Here is a 21,942-nt window from a genome sequence, read left to right on the forward strand (position 1 = left end):
TACCATTAGGTTTAGGTTACTATCTTTTATCAATTTTAAAGCTTTGTTTTAAATAAATACATCATACACCATTTTAAAAACATGTACACCATATTTTTATAATCATTACATAAACATTGTTACTTTCATTTTTATTATATATATAAAAACTATAGTTATACTATAAAGAATTCTAATTGATGTACACAACATTCAGTACCACTGGTGACAAATAAAGTCCATAACAAAATACCAGTACCAAGACTAACCATATTTACTATTCCCACACAAAGCACATCACAAAATATTATTCCATTTACAGAAGAACCAACGCCCAAATGTCCCCATACAATAGACTGTGTAACCAATACTTTGCCAGGTACTGAGGCTGGCATTATTGAATGTGAAAGTCAGTCTACTAGGAGTGTGGTATATTACAGAGTTATTGATTGGCTGAAAATCCTCAGGTAAAGTACAGGTGGGAGGCTGAGAAAATAGGCCAATAAGAGAGAGTGTGGCCCTTTGCTGCAGTTAAACAATAAAATTGTAAACATGACAGAATATTGTGTGTACATAATGACAGGTTGAGATATAGATTATAATCACTACATGACTTTTATTGTAAAAAAGTCAAAGTTTCCCTAATTGTTGAGAGTTAGGGGTAGATCCCTGATATGCTAACCTTAAATAATCTAAAGAGGAATTCTCTTATTTTCTCTTTTACCAATTCTTGATAAATTTGAGAGTGTTTTTTTTTTCAAAGTTGGCGCATCAATTATTCAGTCTACATTGAGCATTTCACAAACAAACTTTCGGTTTAAATATGTTTGATGGTATTGACTGTATTAATTCCCAAATATTGCAAAAATCACAAATTTTCACCTTCTAAGCGTGTATTCTACTAGGTATCTGCAAATTGTTTGGTTAAATAGAATACAAAATGTACATTATTTGTTTCGTTTAAGGCTCAGATATAGTCATTACATAGATTTCAAGCACAAAAGTTTATTTCTCATTATAACAATTTTTGTGGACATATATATACTCCTTTGTTCTGCTATAAAAAAAAATAAGGCACCGTCAAATTGTAAAAATAACCCAAAGGTCAAACATTTTCTGCCTTCTTTGATGCTAGAAAGAGAGTTAATGTCAGGAAAAGGATAAATGTTCAGATACAGTAAGTTTTTAGATGCTCTCTGAAATTACGAGAACCAAAAATCATAAATTTTGAACAATTTAGATTTTTTTTGCGATTTAATTTGCAATTCTGACAAAAGAACACTCATGTAAAGCATTACAGTGTTTAACAATCACACATTTTTGTATCATTCATTTTCTAACTATGGTTACTACATTCATTATTTTTCCAGTTTTTGTTCATCTGTCACTGGTAACTTTTCCCTCGTATATTCACCTCTGTAGTTATTACATGAAATGTAACAATCCAACAATGTGGACAAAATGCCTGAAGAGAGAATGGACGTAAAGCTATTCAGAAAGTGAAAAACGTTTAAACAGTCCTTGCACCTCAGAACAATTTCAAATCCGCTTAATATCGCAGGAAATAGGGGTTTAAACAGAAATGGTAACCAGATGAAGGATCAATAACATAGGAGACTGCTTTTGTCAACTTAAAAGCTTAACGTTTGATAATGAATCTTGAGTCATATTGACTTTAAAATATCTTTGAAACTAATCTCTAAAAGAATTACATCATTACTTTTGTTTAATTTGATCTTAAGAAAAATTAAGCATCTCTTTAAAACAAATAAAAAAGGTCAAGTTTAAGTTTAATATTGTCAGTGTTGCCTAAACCATAGACACTTAAGGCAAATGTAACAAAATTAAATATGTACTTACAGAATCATACATGCACATTATACTTATTTCCAGTTGGAATATTTATTAAAACAAATACTAAGAAATAAAAACACAGCCTAGATTGCCCAAAGTTTCAGCTATATCTGTGAGTTTACAAACAATATCAAATAATGTCATACAAGGGTTCACTTAAGTGTACTCAAAATCAGGAACCAGTTCGATATTCTGAGATAACAAAGTTACCTAGACATTGTCTAAGTATTTTGTTGAGAGCTTTTCACATATCAAGCCTGATTACGTTACCACTTCTGTGGCTGACAGTATGTTGACTATAGGTTCCTTTTACAAACAAAATGAGCAACATGAAAATCAATCAATTTCGTATACAACTATTTCTTATCAAGACAAGGTAAATATGGGATCAAGTGGCCAAAATGAATACAAATTGATAGCTAATATAACAGTATCTTTGAAATAAGCAAATACAATGTTTCAAAGAACTAGCACTTCAAAGGGCATGATTGGAACTGAAAAGCAAATGATATAATTGTAACTGAACAAAATGAAGTCCAAAGTTTGTAACAAACTGGTCAGTATATAACCATTAAACTTGCGACTGTTAAACACTTGTCATCAGTTAAAAATCCAACAAGTTTCTAAATTTACTAAAATTAACTAAAAGCTGCAGTGCAAATAAAAAATATGTTTACGTACCAACAGATGTTTCATATATTATAATGTGATGACAATGCAACTGAAGGAACTTTGCCCTGAAATAATTCAGTTTCTCCAAGGTTCAGTGAAGTGTTTACAATCTTCAATGATTAAATTACAACATTCAAAGATGTTTCTCCCTACCATGTTCAAAGATGTTGCTTCCTACCATGTTCAAAGATGTTTCTCCCTACCATGTTCAAAGATGTTTCTTCCTACCATGTTCAATGATGTTTCTTCCTACCATGTTCAAAGATGTTTCATCCTTCCATGTTCAAAGATGTTTCTCCCTACCATGTTCAAAGATGTTTCTCCCTACCATGTTCAAAGATGTTTCATCCTTCCATGTTCAAAGATGTTTCTTCCTACCATGTTCAAAGATGTTTCTCCCTACCATGTTCAAAGATGTTTCTCCCTACCATGTTCAAAGATGTTTCTTCCTACCATGTTCAATGATGTTTCTTCCTACCATGTTCAATGATGTTTCATCCTTCCATGTTCAAAGATGTTTCTCCCTACCATGTTCAAAGATGTTTCTTCCTACCATGTTCAAAGATGTTTCATCCTTCCATGTTCAAAGATGTTTCTCCCTACCATGTTCAAAGATGTTTCTCCCTACCATGTTCAAAGATGTTTCTCCCTACCATGTTCAAAGATGTTTCTTCCTACCATGTTCAAAGATGTTTCTTCCTACCATGTTCAATGATGTTTCTTCCTACCATGTTCAAAGATGTTTTCCCTACCATGTTCAAAGATGTTTCTCCCTACAATGTTCAAAAATGTTTCTCCCTACCATGTTCAAAGATGTTTCTCCCTACCATGTTCAAAGATGTTTCTCCCTACAATGTTCAAAGATGTTTCTCCCTACAATGTTCAAAGATGTTTCTCCCTACAATGTTCAAAAATGTTTCTCCCTACCATGTTCATAGATGTTTCTCCCAACCATGTTCAAAGATGTTTCTCCCTACAATGTTCAAAGATGTTTCTCCCTACAATGTTCAAAGATGTTTCTCCCTACCATGTTCAAAGATGTTTTTCCCTACCATGTTCAAAGATGTTTATCCCTACCATGTTCAAAGATGTTTTTATCTACCATGTCCAAAGATGTTTTTATCTACCATGTTCAAAGATGTTTCTTCCTACCATGTTCAAAAATGTTTCTTCCTACCATGTTCAAAGATGTTTCATCCTTCTATGTTCAAAGAAGTTTCTCCCTACCATGTTCAAAGATGTTTCTCCCTACCATGTTCTAAGATGTTTCTTCATACCATGTTCAAAGATGTTTCTTCCTACCATGTTCAAAGATGTTTCATCCTTCCATGTTCAAAGATGTTTCTTCCTACCATGTTCAAAGATGTTTCTCCCTACCATGTTCAAAGATGTTTCTTCCTACCATGTTCAAAGATGTTTCATCCTTCCATGTTCAAAGATGTTTCTTCCTACCATGTTCAAAGATGTTTCTTCCTACCATGTTCAAAGATGTTTCTCCCTACCATGTTCAAAGATGTTTCTTCCTACCATGTTCAAAGATGTTTCATCCTTCCATGTTCAAAGATGTTTCTTCCTACCATGTTCAAAGATGTTTCTTCCTACCATGTTCAAAGATGTTTCATCCTACCATGTTCAAAGATGTTTCATCCTACCATGTTCAAAGATGTTTCTTCCTACCATGTTCAAAGATGTTTCTTCCTACCATGTTCAAAGATTTTTCTCCTTACCATGTTCAAAGATGTTTCTTCCTATCATGTTTAAAGATGTTTCTTCCTACCATGTTCAAAGATGTTTCTCCCTACCATGTTCAAAGATGTTTTTCCCTACCATGTTTAAAGATGTTTCTTCCTACCATGTTCAAAGATGTTTCTTCCTACCATGTTCAAAGATTTTTCTCCCTACCATGTTCAAAGATGTTTCTCCCTACCATGTTCAAAGATGTTTCTCCCTACCATGTTCAAAGATGTTTCTCCCTACCATGTTCAAAGATTTTCTTCCTACCATGTTCAAAGATGTTTCTCCCTACCATGTTCAAAGATGTTTCTCCCTACCATGTTCAAAGATGTTTCTTCCTACCATTTCAAAGATGTTTCTCCCTACCATGTTCAAAGATGTTTCTTCCTACCATGTTCAAAGATGTTTTTTACCTAACAAGTTCAGAGATGTTTCTACCTAACAAGTTCAACGATGTTTTTACCCAACAAGTTCAGTGATTTTTTTCAAATATCTCTATCAGATACAAGATGCACCTCCCGGCAAGATTGCCTTTATCAATATTGTTTACTATGTATTCCACAAAATTGTTCCGACTAAAAAAATAATAATTACAGTCTAAACTTATAAACATTTAGGTGATTTAATTAAATAATATTACATAACAAATTACTGTGTTTGAGCTATTTGATCATACTGAGCCTATATAGTATAAAGCTTATTTATATAATTACCATATATATAATTATATCATAGAATCATAAAAAGCTATTAAAAAAGAAAAATTACCATTTGATGTTGTATTTATCCCAACCACATTTCATGGCCATAGCTTACTGTAGATACAATATTTTTTATTCTCCCATTCCATATGTTACATGGAGTATATATTGACAGTCCTATAGGGCAAATAAACATATTCCAATCCAATACAATCATCACTCATCTTCTGTGGGTCTAGACAACACTCCTTTGATGTGTTTCAAGGCAAAATAATGATCCATGTATTGTTTTCTATAAGATGAACTTATCTACAGTGTTATCAAACAGGGCTCTGTCAGCCATTCGACTGCCACTTGTAAAGAAATATTGATAAAAATCAACTAAATTGAAAACAATAAATAAGTGTCATCAATGATTTTGTCATAATGTGTAGACATAAGGAAAAATAAATGACGATGATTTCATGCATTTAAGCGGTATTTAACATGCAAAATATATTGACACAATGCCCCACATATTTTGACAATCAAAATTATGTCAGTTCAAAAAGGCATTTTAGGACGTGGTTAAAAACAATGGGCTTAACTTAACATTAAAAAAAAATGCGTTTATTGTGGATACCACAATACAATCTGTTTTAGAAACATTAACGTGAATTGTTTAATCGAATATGTTTCTGAAAACTAATCATTCAAGTTTGGTACGGCCAAAAAAAACATTAATTTAATAAAGGCCATCAAATAAATGAGGTTGAAATTATTTTGGTTACTGACAAACCCTGGTCAAGTTCGAGTTATTTCTTGATGTTTTGCATCCATCTCTGAACATGGATATCATGTGAAAAGAGTTTAAATGAAGCAATATAAATGTAGGTATTTGAATACAAAATTCTTTGTCAATTACACATCCCCGGTCATTTATATGATTATTTTCTGAAAGAAACAAAAGAAAAATACTCATGCACTTCCTACACTACTATCATATACATAATATGAAAGACCAATGTGATTTAATTAGCTTTTGATAATTAATAGATGTGTTTGAATGTGATTCTGCCATAAATTTAATGAAATGTACCTAATATTTTTAGCCAATATAATATTGTCTTAAACAAGCAGACATTCAGATATAATATACCTGAAACACAAGATGTTGTTTGAGTAAGTTTAGTCTGAATATTGCTTAAATTGACTGTTTTATTTCAACAGTGCAAGTCATTTCAAAACAATCATCAGGACAATACTTTATGATTTATTTTCGTAGATGAAGTCTTGAATTCATATGGGTCACATTGTTAAAAACAAAAATTCATAATTTATCAGCTATGTGCATTTTGGATCATAACATACCATGTTTGTCAGAGTTCTAAGTAATGAATTAGGCTGTAATTGTTTTCAACAATGGAAACCCAATAACATACCACCAACAGAACAACGGATATGCCCAACACCTGACTAACAAATAACGGGAATAAAGATGTTTTCCCATTGATTTAACTAGTTCTAATTAACATCAAACACCGTAACCGATGATTAGCCAAGTGTTAAAAAGCATAAATAACGTCTATTGAATATTGATACATTTTGTCACATTATTTTGAAATCTGATAAGCTTATTTCAGTGATAAGGTTGTACAGACTGTCAGACTTTGTTTTTTGTGTGTCATACCCTAAGCGTACAGAATCAAATATTTACAGTCTCGTCAATGTTTGTTGATTGTTGTGCTGATATGTTAAGATGTTTGCTGATTGTGACACACTGTAACACGGCAGGTCTCATCTCACGCAACCATCTTGCTTATATACAAGATGCCACCAACAGAAATAAATGGTAAAATTGTCAGTCAAATTACATGGTATGAATAATGAAGATATTAAAACGGCAATTTAACAAATCTACCTCATTGTCAGACGCAAACTGCTAGCACTTCTATTATTGAAGAAATATTTGAAAGAAAAATCAATCATATTGTACATGAAACCGGACTTCAAACTAAGGTCACCATATATTTTGGGCTTGTTGCTCATTGCTGTTACAAAAACATAAATGCTGAACCTGACCCAAACCCCATATAAACATTAAAATTGGTATATGTTTACAATGACAATGTGCATATAATAGATCACAAGCAATAAGTCCCATCACTCTGGCTGTAATATTTCATGAGTTATGCCCCTTGATCAACTGAGAAATTTTAACAAGCATTTGCATCGAGTGGTGGCATAGCAAACTCTATGCAGTGTTACTTCCGTTACAGTACAGTGATTACTGCCACCATAATATGGGTAAAGATTGCTAATTAACTTTAATTTAAATATTTTTTTTGTATTTTAACTTTAATGCCCTTAAATAATTGAAATTTGATGCTGGAAAAACCTTAGTTTTTATATATTATTGATATCCAGCTATTCTCACACATGATGGCAGAAACTGATTCTGCTTGCCAGGGGAGATGATTGGGAAGGAGATTGTTTGCATAGATCTAATTTATCAATGAAATAACATTCGAAGAAAAAAACTTTCATTAATAATGGGCATCACTTAATATGACCGATCACTGACATCAAGCGTCACAAGTACTGCAGGAAAAGTACACAGTTTTGATGCTCAGAAATGCCTTTAAATCTTCCCATAATATTTTATCACCCAAGGAACATATGAAGCATTCATAATTACAGAAAATTGTCATAAATAAACAATAGCCTTATTCCCAGTTCACTGGCAGGCTGCTTACCCGTAGGCTAGGTGATTGATCGGTCATTCCTTAATTCAGTTCATTACTTTTTTCTTCATTAAATATACAGCTTCACATAGCTTGTAGCCGTTATAGCATCTTTTTATCCACATAAAGATGTATAAATTTGCTCTTAAACTAGAGGAAAAAAGACAATTTTGCATTAATTTGGATACATTAATTTTGTAGACACAATTTAAACTGTATCAGAAAGTACTTATAGTTACAATAAATAAATAACAAGACTTTTTTGCTTTCATGGGATTGATACTTTTGAAGGTACATTAACATTTTTAAAACCGTCCTATCCAAGCCATACTTTCCCCTGATGTCATGTTGCGCACTCGTAGTAAGCAATTCCACCAAAAAAAAGTTTGATTATATTCAAATTGCATCCATTTGTGAAATATTGAACGGACAAATAATGACATTCAAGGGTCCATAATTTTGTCAAGAGTATTGTTCTTTTACTGCCTTAAGGAAAACCAAACGACACAATTGCATGCCAACTGGGTCTACGATCGCCTGACACTAGGTTATTACAACAAAACACAACACGCGCACATGTCGAGATGCAATTTGACGGATCCTATCTGTCCCAAATCCATAAATATTCAAGCCATATATCAACAAACTCATTAATTCGTAATACCCCTATCCTGTATTTCTAATCCATCTACGATTGTATTGGGAAAGGAGGTGCTTTCCAAATTACTGTAATCCTGCTGAGATGTCAGTCAATCAGAAACAATATAGAGCTTGATCAGTCACACAGTTGAAAACTGTCTTTTCTTTCATCTATTATCACATAGACACCATGTTGTTGCCATAGTAAACATTTCTTCACATTAGGAAATGCATTACAATGATTATACAATGCCATTCAAATATGATTAATTCATTAAAGCGGTATGTGTAGCATCATTCAATCCATAATTGAACAAAACATCCTTGCCAACAAAAACGCTGAATAACCGTCACTGTGGTCTAGTGGTTAAGCGCCCACCTACGTAGTGGGAGGTCGTGGGTTCGATCCCTGGCCGTGTCTTACCAAAAGATGTTAAAAGTTGGTACAAGTAGCTCCCCGTTGGAAATAAGTGCTTGTACTTTCACGGGTTAACCTTTGCAAGGTCTAAAGAAATACAACAACAACAACTATAATGTGAGTGGTTGCTGAAGATATAAGGGACATACAGACAGAAAGACGATCAGCAGCACGAGGCAGACACTACTGGCTACAACAAGTAGTTTTTGGCAACGATAATAAATTCATGATTTTGTGTATGTAAAATTTAAAATAAAAATAAATAAATAGAAGATTCAAACATCTGAATATCTGTTTCCAATATATTTTAAATGTTGAAAGCAAAATTATGATAAATCTCAAAATTTTCAATTAAAATTCTGCCATTTTAATGTAAGCTGTACAGATTATAAGTTATTTGAAAGTATTAAAAACATTTTATTAAAGATGCACTCTTACTCCCAAATAAGATTTACCACAATTAATAATATTGTTTAAAATGTTCCAAAAAGGATGAAGAATTATTGAAAACAATGGTTCTTATGAAGGATACCAAGTTTAAATTGAAAGAAATGGGCATAAAACACAATATTTCCACCTTATGAGACTACAGAAGACCACAGTAAATCTTTTAGCATTCACCAATCATTTAATATTTTTGTGCTTTCTGCTATTAAATACACAGTTACAATCATGTTATCAGTTACTTTTGTTTACCATTAATGCATTATTCAGTAAGTAGATTATAAGTATCTTCCATGGCCGAGAGTGTAAGATAGATTCATTCAAACGAGGTTTACCGAAAACACCATGCGCGAGGGTCGGGATGAACCTATCTTACACGAGTGGCTATGGTAGATGCTTTTTCTCCTACCTCAGTTTAACAAAATTAAGTAAAAATGTATTTTTTTGCTGGAACTCTTTTGTGCTTAGTGAAAATAATTGCGTATGGATATGCGATAATTCGTGGTTGTCATGGATATGCGCGCAGTGATTCAGATTGTGTTAATAGTCAAATCGGCATTTAAATAGTTCTAAGGAGAGTGAAGCATTATTTCTTGAAAGGTGCGTGAAAACTGTTTTATGGTGACATTTGAAGCAAGAAATATCTAATTAGCATTCTAAATATTGCCACGAGACAAGGTTTCCATGATGCTACAGAGGACAGTCTTCAACAAGGGAGGTAATTATAATGTGGTGACCATTAAAAAGGAGTTCCAAATGGGCATTTTATCTTCGCCTGTGGGCAAGAGAAGCATTTCTAGCATGGTTAAATTATTGGATCTACTTATCTGAGGTGGGAGAAAAAGGTTTATCAGTCAAAATTGAGGTTTGTTATGAATTTGTATGTATTGATTTTGAATAAGAGTGTCACTTTAAAAAGTTGACAGTTTTGTTCCAGCTGTCTTTCAGAAACAGCTGTTATCAACCTCAAAAAGTCTTATTTTACAATCGCATTTAAAAGGTAAAAAAAATCCTGAAGCCTAAATTCTCATGGCTGCAAAATAAATGAAAGAACCAAGCAATTTAAAAAATAAATACATGGCCTTTAAGTGAAACCTCTTTTACTTCAGACTATTTCATCTGAAAAAAAAAACAATCACAGAAAACAAATAAAATATAGCTTTTTGTAAACCTTCAATCAATTTCAATCCTACATAATAATATGCTCCCTAACCCCATCTCCCCAACACACAAACACAACCAAAAAATCCAAGCTTCTGGTAAATTTAATACTCCAGTCTCTTAAATGTCTGTGAGCAAATTGAACTCTTGATCTGTAAATAATACGACACATGACAATCAACATGGCTTCTATCAGTAATTGAATCCTGACATGCCAATTCCATATACAGTAGTGCATGCCATTACTGGAAAAGCCTGGGACATTTTGTGGCAGAAAATTCAATTAATGTTGCATTGGCTACTTTGTTTTATCACAGAAGAGGAAGTGAGATGATGGTAGCTCAGCAAACTTGCATCTGAAATCTTAAAAGCAACAAGTTCATAGTCTCACATTTCAGTAAAATCTGCCGAAAATTAGGCACTTGGCATGGAACTGTTCATCTGCAGCCACCTATATGAGTCAAGTTTACATGACGTTGAGTGAGATTGATTTGCTGAAAAATCAAAAAGATAGCTTTTATATTAATACGCCAATTCAAGAACTTGTTACTTCATCAATTTAACAACCAGGATTCTTCTTTTTTGTATAAACCCTTACTTATAGGCTTAGACCCAATCCAAAACACAATCTTGTATAATTAAATAGGGAAATGAAGAAAAGATTACAAGAGAAATAGAACAATTCTTTCAAACTAATTTTTTACTTTCTGTCTCTGGACAAAATGTTTGTAAAAGCTCTGGGACATTTTGTGGCAGATAATTTGATTTCAGTTGCAGTGGATATCTCGTTTTATCACAGTAATGAGGAAGTACTAAACAAAGTGAAATGATAGTTGTTCTACAATCCATTGTCCTTGCAAAATAACAAGTATAGCAGAAGACAGCCAAAACAGGCATTTGGCACGAAACTATAATTAATCAGTGTCCACTTGTCCATCAAGTTTCCAGTTTCCATGACAATCTGTACCACAAAGTAGCAGGAAAACTAAACCTCTTATAAATTGCTAGTGAATATCACTCAGATGGTCTTAGTTTCCAAGACCTGCAAGGCCCAAAGTCTTAATATAAGCTTCTAATTTGAACCATCTTAAATTGCAATGGATGAGCTAGAAACAAATCCATAAATGCAAAAGATGACAGATTCCTTTAATAATGAATTGTGAAGACACACATCCTTTCCCTATCATACATTTTTTCTTAAATGTCATAATTTCTGACTAACATGCTTTATTCCTGCACACGTGCATGTTCTGTTCCAATTATTCCTGCACACGAGCATGTTCTGTTCCAATTATTCCCACACGTGCATGTTCTGTTCCAATTAGTTGTCTTTAAATGACATTTAAAATATTAGAAAAGGAAAAATCTAGTGAAATTGATCATGTCAAAAATTTTAACAAGCATCATTCTGTCTTCATGGTGGTGAAGAAAACAAGTCTTTAACAAATCTAAAAAGTGACGCTAGTATTTAAAATCAATACATGTACATACACATGAATATCAAACATATATTTTGAATTATACCCTTTTAACTTCTTACTAAGTCAGTGTGTGTATACCACAAGATAAATTACATCATATATGCTATGTCAGAGGGCAACATTTTGCTTAAAATAAAGACTTAAATCAAAGACAACTTTTCTTTTACAACACCATTTTGATTGAAATAAAGGGCAGTCTATACCGCTTAAAGTCAGCCACGCCTTCGTTTGATTACGGGAGATTGATTAGGTGATTAGTATAAGCAAACACTTCGACAAACCTAGAAATAATGTGTTGGCAGTGCTCCGTCATCCGCTGTATTGTAAAATGAGTTGTCGAAGTGTTTTAAGAAACTACACTCTCAATCAAACACTGGTAAAAGTCTGAAGGTGGGGCTACGTAAGCAGCGTAAACTGCGCTATGTTTCATTTTACATGGTGAAGAAATAGGAAAGTTATCTTTGTATAAAGTCTTCATTCAAAGCAAAATATTGCCTTCCGGCATAGCATTTATGATGCAATAAATCACATGGTATACATGGTATACACACACTGTAAATAATGCATTTATGGAAAATATTAATTACTGATTACAAGATTGTAACTGTGTATTTAATAGCTAAAAACACACAAATATTAAATGACTGGTGAGTTCTAACAGATTTACAGTGGTCAACTCAAGTCGTATAAGGTAGAGATAGCATATTTTTTTGCACCCTTCTTTCAAATTAAACACAGTATCCTTCATAAAAACCATTGTTTTTCGATATTTATTTATCCTAAACAATTCTATTAATTGTGGTTCATCTTATTTGGGAGTAAGAGCGCATCTTTAGGCAGCTTCAAATTTGTGGAAAAGAGAAACAGGAGCCCTGCAAATGGATGCAAGTTTAAGGCAGTTGTTGTTTTTGCTCAATGGGCACAGCTCCAGAAAATGTACCAAGAGACATAGAACTTGCCAATTGAAATTGTGAATATATGTACCAGACTTTTGTTTATATCTGCAGCAGTATGCATATTAAAGTCCTTGCAGACGCTAATGTCCTCCATAAAGATAACAACGCCAGCTATTCGATAAACGCCTCCATTTTATTTTCTTAAAAAACAAAACAAAAAACACATCAATAGGGCGAAACTTAATGCTTAATTTCCTTAAAGAATTGAAAATCAATGAAACAGCATCTTGCAGAATGTTGTCATTTTGTAATTAATTTCAGTAAATAACTAGTATGCCATCAGTAATGATAGGGTTCTGCCTACTTTACAACAGTTTGCCAAATAGAAGAGACGCCTAAAATTGAAATGGGCGTTTTTCAAGTAAAAGCCACTTATTGAATCAATTTCCAAACAAGAATATATAAAAGAAGTTTCAAGCACATCATGCTATAACATTCTAGTTGGGTTAAAGTCTGAAGTTTTAATAATTTTTGCTTGTTGCAGTAATAAATGTAATTCTGAATTGAAACTCTATTTAATAGGACTAAGAGAGTAACTATCAAATGCACAATGAAACATATATATATATCAAGTAGACTTTTGAAACATTTATTTGCAACATTTTAAAGGGACTATACACCAGATTGGCACCAAATTTTTTTTTTGTAATGAATCTCAGGACAATTATTTAATAAAATGTTTTACTCTTTGATATTATAATTGTAAAAAAAATACCAAAATGGAAAAAAAAATTGAGTCGGAGACCGGTTTCGAACCAGTGTTGCCAAAATTGCAGTCCAATGTTGTAACCACTGTGCTACGAATGCTTACCCTGAACTATTGGAACTTTTAATCTATATACCTAACTTGGTATTATCACGTGATAACATCGACTAGCCAATCACGCATAAGAATGAATTCTACTAGGTAGACATGCCTAGTAATCTTTTTTTAATGGAAAAATACGAAAGAACTGCGAAAAATAAATTAATTGTAAACTATGTGGTACTTCAATTAGTAAGTTTCAATGCATTGTACACATCGATACCAAGTTTTATGTCAGTTTTCGACAATTTTCTTCTTTTTTTTCGCTATTTCATCATACGGTGTATAGCCCCTTTTTAAAACTGTTTGTTGGTTTGTCTCTGAGCCCTACATTTAACTCGTTACTGTAAGCTACACTTACCATCCCAAGACATTCCATTCAAGAGGTATTATTTTAAAATTTATGACTCCAATCAGGATATATTTTAGGGTAGGTAAATTATTAGTAAAGCTGAAAATGTGTATATTTACTCTATTAAAATCTATATCATATAAGTGCAAACTTAAATAGTTGAAAAATGACGTACTTATACGCCTCAATCTGGGTAATGCTACTGGAATTTTATTTTGATAAATTATACTTATATTGATTACAACTTGAACTTTTTAGATAAGGAACAATAACATTCCTTTGGTAGATTTTCATACATTTATATCTTTCATAACAAATCCATGTATACATTTAAACTACTTCAATATCAGGGGCGTAGCTTCCAATAGGCCGTGTAGGCCGCGGCCTACACAATTTTCAGGAAAAAAAAAATAAAATGCCAAATCTGCAATAAAAACTTAAAAAATATATCGGAAACCAGCTATTTCAAATCTATCGTTTTCTTTTTCACTAAAATACATATCCATACGACTGTACGTATATAATTTATCGAAAATTGCATACCAGTAGTCTGCGCTTTGACGCCGTTCATTACATAAAACATTTATTTAAGGTAAAACATATTGATATCGTTACTCTCATTAATGTTTTAACAACAAAGAAATATACAATAAAACGCACCAACGACCACCTTCCTAAAATGAAATCCCGGGGATGCATGCCCTCGTACCCCCCCCCCTCCCCCAGAAAGTGGCCTACACATATATTTTCGTCAAGCTACGCCCCTGAATATAAATCTTTGAATTGCCAAAAGGATGTTCTTAACTTCATATTTTAAATAGTTACATATTCACATGATATACTATTATACAATGGGGAATTTTCTGGCTATTGATTGATGTTTCATGCATGTGCACATTTATGCATTCATATTGGTTGAATTGCCAATAAATGTGCTTACATTCAAAACCAAAGTTTTTTAGTCAAATTACAGGATGTTTTTAGGTGGGTGGGCTGACGGTCAGAGGGTGTCAAACATTGGTTTCCCCCTTAACTTCAGCTAGCATTGATGGATAGTAATGACAGTTGATGTGTATGTAGCTTATTTGAAGAGCTAGCTTAGGATTGCTTTTGAGCAAGGTGGGGTCAAGGTCAAGGCTTTTAAGGGAGGAGGGGTCATGGCCATTGTTACTAAAAATAGAAAAATGGTTTCCTCCCAATAACTTAAGTAAAAATGGATGGATAGTAATAAAAGTTGGTGTTTTGTTAAGCTACCTGTGCGAAGAGCTAGCTTGGGATTGCTTTTTGGGGGGGAAGTCAAGTTCTACTACCGGTACATTTGCGTTGTATAGGATTCTTTTTGATATTTTTTTAAAAAGTTAAATTGGCTGCCTTTTAAATCAATAAGAGGCCCAAGAGGGCCTATGCTCTACTGGCATGGCTCTTGTGGTCATTTTCAATCCAGAGCATGTTTTGTGTTTGGGTTAGCTAAAAAACCAATGCATGTTCAAGATCTGAGGACAGAAAGAGTTGCAAGCAGATTAGTTGCATGAACTATTTTAATATGTGCCAAGTAAAGGTAATCTGAGGGTAAAAAATATTTGCTTTCTAAACTGTACTCATGTTCAAAATTTCATTTCTGTAGCTAAATAAAAAAGTTGGTCAAAAGGTCAAAGTCAAGGACAATCGAGGACAACATTGATGCTCCTTTGCAAAACTGTGCACATGGTCAAAATTTCATTGCTGTAGAATTAAAAAGTAAGTCAAAAAAGGTGGGGCCAGCTTTTGCCCAAGGGGCATAATTTCAAATGTTTTGCTAGACAGTCATCATATGATGCTCCACAACAAATATCAAAGGTATGGGCCTTGTGGTTTAAAACAAGAAAATTTTGAAAATATTTCTTAAATAAGTCCCTAGGAAACTTGTGACCCCCGGGGCAGTGCCAGTTTTGACCCAAGGGGCATAATTTGAACAACCATGGTAGTGGACCACTAAACAAAGCCTTGTTCAAAATAGCAAGGATCTGCATAGCTGTTTCAGACAAAATGGTTTTTAACATTTCCCAATTTAAGTATACCAAACCTGTGAACCCTGGGCGTGGCCAGTTATGACCCCAGGGGCATAATTTGAACAAACATTTACAAGCAATTGTGACTTTACATGTAAACTTGGCTAAAATTAGACTTCACTCAATGACATGTAAACTTAGCTCAAAATAGACTTAGCTAATAATAGCATTTTTTTATACTTTCAAGGCCCATAATCTAGGCATGCATGGGCAGATCTGGCTGGTTTTCGAATGGAACCGAGCTCTAATGGATATGTAACTACTGTACAAGTTTCATTGAGATACAATCAAAACTGAAGACTGTATCATGTTAACAAGGAATTGTTTACAGACGCACAGACGCACGGATGCACATACTATGTACACATTACCATCGCATAAGCTCTTCTGGCCTTTGGCCAGTAGAGCTAAAAACGAAAAATAAATCATTACTATTAAGCCTTATCATTGAACTTTGTAATCCATTTTCGAAGTGAATTAATCCATTTAATATGTTTTCAAAAGATGATCACAAACACCTCTTAGATGGTATATTCATGTTTCAAATTTCATCTTTTTTGGATGATTCAGTTCATTAAGCAAACAGCTTATTTCAAATCAAACTATTAAAAGGTTCAAATGTCAATTCAAAGGCTTTCCATTGAGTATATGATGACTTTCAATAACTTATTTTTAAGTGGAAATCAGAAAAATATGGCTGAAGTTAAGAATGTGTTTGTAAATAACTGATTTTATTGTCCAAATTGACCAATGCAAATAAAGAATTGATTAACATTTTTTATTGTGACCAGGTGGCTTCATAAAAATGCCAATGGCTAAAACATTTTATTTTACTTCATTTTTTCTTAATATGGAAACAATTGTTAACAATCAAATGCTCATATCTTTATTACTCTGGCAATTAAATTGTAAATGTAAAAAATAATTGTATTTCCTTTATTTTACCATTAGATATACAAATCAATGATCCTGTAAAATATAGTATTTATGTTTCCTTTTAATAAAGTAATTGCTTGACGTAGAAAATATTTCACGTTTAACAAAATAACTTTAAAACGAGTGCTGTCTCAGTGCTCAACCCCTTTGTGTAAGAAATAAATGCATAAATGATGTTATATGTGCCTGTCAAACACTATCAAGAAAAAAGGGTAAAAAAACAATCAAGGGTCATAATTTGTATATAGGTTAATATGGAGTTATGTAACCTATCTATTTGAAGTATGAAGTCAATTAAATGAACATTATTTGAGAATGGAGTTAAAACCCTTAGTTGCCTAAAAACTTTAACAACACTTTTGATCAAGGGCCATAATTTATAGTTAGGATAATATGGAGTTATGTAACCTTATGGTGTGATGCCATGAACAACTGTGTGAAGTATAAAATCCATCAAACTAACATAATTAAAGTTAAAACCCAAAGTTGTCCTAAAACTTAAACAAACTTTCTTAGTGGATCAAGGGCCATTATTTGTATTAAGGATACTAAAGAGTTATGTAAACTAAGGGTATACGAGTTATTGGTGAATTAAAATGCCAAGTTGCCCTAAAACTTTGAAGTAAATCAAGGACTATAATTTATACTTAGGATAACATTAGGTTATGTAATGTAATTGTATAATGGCAGTCAACATTTATGATGTGATTTATGAAGTGAATTGTATGAAGGATATATATATGAATTATGAGTGAAAATCCCAACTTGCCCTATGACTTTTAACCTGTCTCAATGTGCCCTTAAACTTTAACCCAAGTTCCCAAGTCAATCAGGGGCCATAATTTGTATTTAGGATGATAAGGAGTTATCTAACCTATTTGTTTAATAGTCCTGAACAGCTGTGTGACGTATGAAGTGATTAGAATGAACTGTATAGGAGTTATAAGTCCCAAAACCCGATGCAGGCACAGATGCCAGAGTGAGTAGTCTAGCCCTCCTTATTCTCTGAATAGATCAGCTTAAAATCCAACAAAATGTTTTTTATTAACAATCATAAAAAGTTTTTTATTTTCAATTGTAAATGACTGTAGTCCTATCAAATGTATTTCGCTCTATTAGGTGACCAAAAAGGTTAAAATAAATTTCAAATACATTTTAAAGAAATTGTCTTGATCTGATATATCACAGAAACAAGAATGCCGCAGAACAAAAACCAATGCTCATCTATTGTTGTTTTTATGGTTGTACAAGGGGACTGAATAATAAATGGAGCCAGAGTTATGGGCCTTGCTGTACATTTGCATACTGTCTCTGGCAACAACTGTTCAAGCCAGAGTTATGGGCCTTGCTGTACATTTGCATACTGTCTCTGGCAACAACTGTTCAAGCCAGAGTTATGGGCCTTGCTGTACATTTGCCTCCTGTCTCTGGCAACATGTGTACCAAGTTTTGTTTGAATATCTTGATTGTTTATTGCATTAAAGCAAAGGTTAATATTTTTAATCTTCAACAATGGCAATCACACTACTCCAACTTTTTTGATAAAAAAAACATGAGACAATAAACAGACTTAATCAGAGCATCTTAACTAAGCAAACGCATTAAAAACTTATTTTATAATATAAAAATATCAATAATTATTCATAACCAAACAAGTTTCCATAGAGAAATAAAATGGGAAGACATCACTTACTTTTACAAGAATACTTTTCAATATTAAAACGCTTACTGGCAGATGCTTCTGACATATTAAAACATTTTAAAACTGACGAAACATTTCTTAGGTTCTGACCTTTTTCTTTCTTCCTATTAAATCTCAAGAGCAATAAAATCCACAAACAACAGTTATTCCTGTCCTCACCTGAACAATACTGTGTGTTTATTCCCCAGGTGACAAAATCACTGTTATCACGAAGATACCAATCTCCCGTCAGTGCTACCAGCTTTCTCCGCCCTTAGGCGATGTCCATACCACAACAATGACCCCGCGTATAAACAATGCACATTACAGTAGCCGTTCAATTCTGATTATCACTGAATTTCATCAATATTAACCATCCACTGTCATTTTCACGAAATTTGCATATATTTCTCTAATATCCATACATGATACATATTATAGTCTCCAAAGTTAGCTTTCACTAGGGACATTTATATAGTCACGAAAATTTCATTAAACCCTATAGGGGTATCTGATCACCAATATTTCCTGAAATACAAATAAAAATATCAAGAAACAAGAAACTCAAGTTTATTTATTTCATTAATTCTGAAAGCAGTGATATAGTAGTTTTACGTTTCACGATTCTTTCCGTATATGGAGCCACACAGACTGCCTGTTGTAAGTTGTTAAATAACGGAGAGTGAAAGAGTATCAAGTATGAATTCAACGATATTGGGTAGATAAAACTACCTACGTGAATAGGAGAAAGGGCTATGGTAGATGCTGTTATCTTCGTAAAACAATGCTAAATCCAACCTTAAACACAGCTTTAATAAAATTACTGCGGTCCAGTTTGGTTTTGGAGATTTGGGAATTCCTGACAAGTTTGAGCAAACTCAGAGCAAATAACACCTAACGTTCTGACACAAACAGACAAATGAACAAATTTTTGTGATTTCACTCTGATGCAAATGCCAGTTTTCTTAAATTTTACTTATGATATTCCTTCATTTTTATTAAGATATATTTCTTTTTCTTTTTTCTAATAAAATCTTAAAATTTGAAATTTCAATTTTGACAATTTGGTACAAGTGTACCTTTTTCAAAATCGTGTCCACTTGGATAAAAAATGCTTTTCAAATCATTGGAAAACATCAATTAAAAAAACAATTATAATTGCAGAATGACAAGAGAACAATATTGGAATTTAAATGTATTCTTGTTCAAATATGCATTTTCATTTTATTTGTATATCCCTCCCAAACAACGTTGTTATCAGTATAAGCAAGAGGCCTTGTTTGACTGATTTCATTTGTATTGGAAAGAAATGCACTTTCTAAATAGATTTTATCAACTTGTTCTGAATTTTAATTGAAATGAAATTTAAAGGCCTCGAGGAAAGTGCAGTGTGCCTCAGCAAAAAGACCATTATGTTATTCTGACTATAAAATTAGTAAGAATTATAACAACAATAGAAATGAACACAAATGAGATTTTACAGCAATTATATACCCGCCATAAGTCAGAATTTTCTCAGACAGAAGAACCTCTGTACTTATGCATGCAATGTAAGCGAAATGCATTGTACGTATATTCTTCAATCAGTCTGAAAAAAATGGAAGTAATTACACGAGCACCACAATCTGACGGTTATGCTTGTCAAATGGGTCTGACCAAAAGGACTGTCGGCAAAACAGCTCAACAACACACACAATCAGATGACAACGCCTATCTATATTTCTCAGTTAATAAAAAAGGCATACCTAATGAAAAATTTGTGCGAGAGTAATGGGACTTCCTAGTTTGATGCTGATATTTGGAATGGGTTTACGTGATGTAGACAGTCTCTATTTCTTACTTTATTGTGCTAAACCTTCCTTAAATTCCAATGCATTAGTATTAAGATATTTCTGTTGTTATCATTATTTTTGCAAAACTTATAAAATATCTCTTTATCTTAATTTGACTCGGACAATTTTAAGATTCTGAAAGATAAATCTACATTTTTTGTAAAATTTTAAACTAGGTAAAACTCATAAATTACGGCAAATACCTACAGAGATAAAATTTAACAAACTTGAATAACAGCCTTTTACCAAAAAACTTGATTTTGTTGAAATTCTGTATATTCAAACAAATATTTCACTCATCTCTATTACAAAGTATAGTAACATTAAATATATTCAATGAATACTACTCAAATTGGCCCTAAGTAAAGAAATCGAGCTATTCAAAGACATAATTACTGGTCAATGCGAACTTGAAGTAGAAATGTCAACAAATCTGGAGGCCATACCACCGACCCTTCACACTGAGATTGGTGTAAAACAGCCCATAAAATTGCAAGTCACTGCAAGTTATTATTCTGAAGCTAAATTGCATGTTCTGTGCTTAAATCAAGGAGCCCTTTAATTATAAAAAAGTCAGCCTTTCCATTAAATAAATGTGTGGTTATGATGAATCAATAATATATAAAGGCGATATATAGTTAACGATGAAAAGTAATAATAGTTACCCTATAATTATTTAAGTTTTCCAAATTTTTGGTTTTGCTCCAAAATAAATGGATAAAAATAGTCCTTACACTTCAAACAAATAATTTTATAAATAAATACTCACAGAAAATATAAATGATCAAATGTTAAAATCTTGTTGATCACCCAAGCAACCAAATATTAATTGAAATAGGGGTAATAGATGACCGATTTTGATGAAAGACTATATAAAACCTGTTAAGGATGAATCACCATTTTTGAGATTTAAAACAAAGGGACGTTTCATTGGAGTAAAACAATATAACGACTCAAGGTGTAACTTGATCATATTTTGAATCATGACATCATTATTTATGGCAAATGTTACTCAAGAGTAAATCTGCCGAAAAAATTGTAACAAATCTTTACCAAGTTTAATTAGTGCATCAAAATAAACGAGATTGCACAATTATGATTATGCTTGTCAGATTTATTACAAATAAAGAAAATGGAGAACAAAGAAACTCAATGTCATATTTATAACCAGAACTAAAGCACTGCATGGGTCGCATAAATTTACTGATTCTAAATACAGAGCAAAAAATTCAGACAGGGAAAGAAACTGGCGTTAATCATTTCTCTTGTCACAAAACTTGGCACAGTCAACAAGGCAGTTATAGTAAACAAAGAAGCACTTTCCTTCTTTCCTTTCAAATTAAACATGAGTTACTCCCTTCCGCAGTTTGATTAAATCTGTGTTTTAGTTTCCCTAACATAAATCATAATTTAAAATGTAATAAAGTTTGCATCTATAATCTAATTTGCATTTTCATAGAGCACCAGCAAAACATAATTTTATTGAAATATTGTTATCCCCCTTTAAAATTACTACACTACGAATA

General features: G+C 32.7%; 1 protein-coding gene across 1 annotated transcript in view; it reads right to left on the reverse strand.

Moving 5' to 3' along the window:
* Window positions 1-19,200, reverse strand: part of LOC128213025 (cadherin-23-like) — a 63,882-nt gene extending 44,682 nt beyond the window's left edge. The window contains exon 1 of the mRNA XM_052918503.1: window positions 18,765-19,200. The gene's annotated coding sequence lies outside the window, so the exon portion shown is untranslated. The remainder of the gene's footprint in view (window positions 1-18,764) is intronic.
* Window positions 19,201-21,942: the final 2,742 nt, after the last annotated feature.

Source organism: Mya arenaria, chromosome 2, assembly GCF_026914265.1.
Source record: "Mya arenaria isolate MELC-2E11 chromosome 2, ASM2691426v1".
Classification (NCBI taxonomy): Eukaryota; Metazoa; Mollusca; class Bivalvia; order Myida; family Myidae; genus Mya; species Mya arenaria.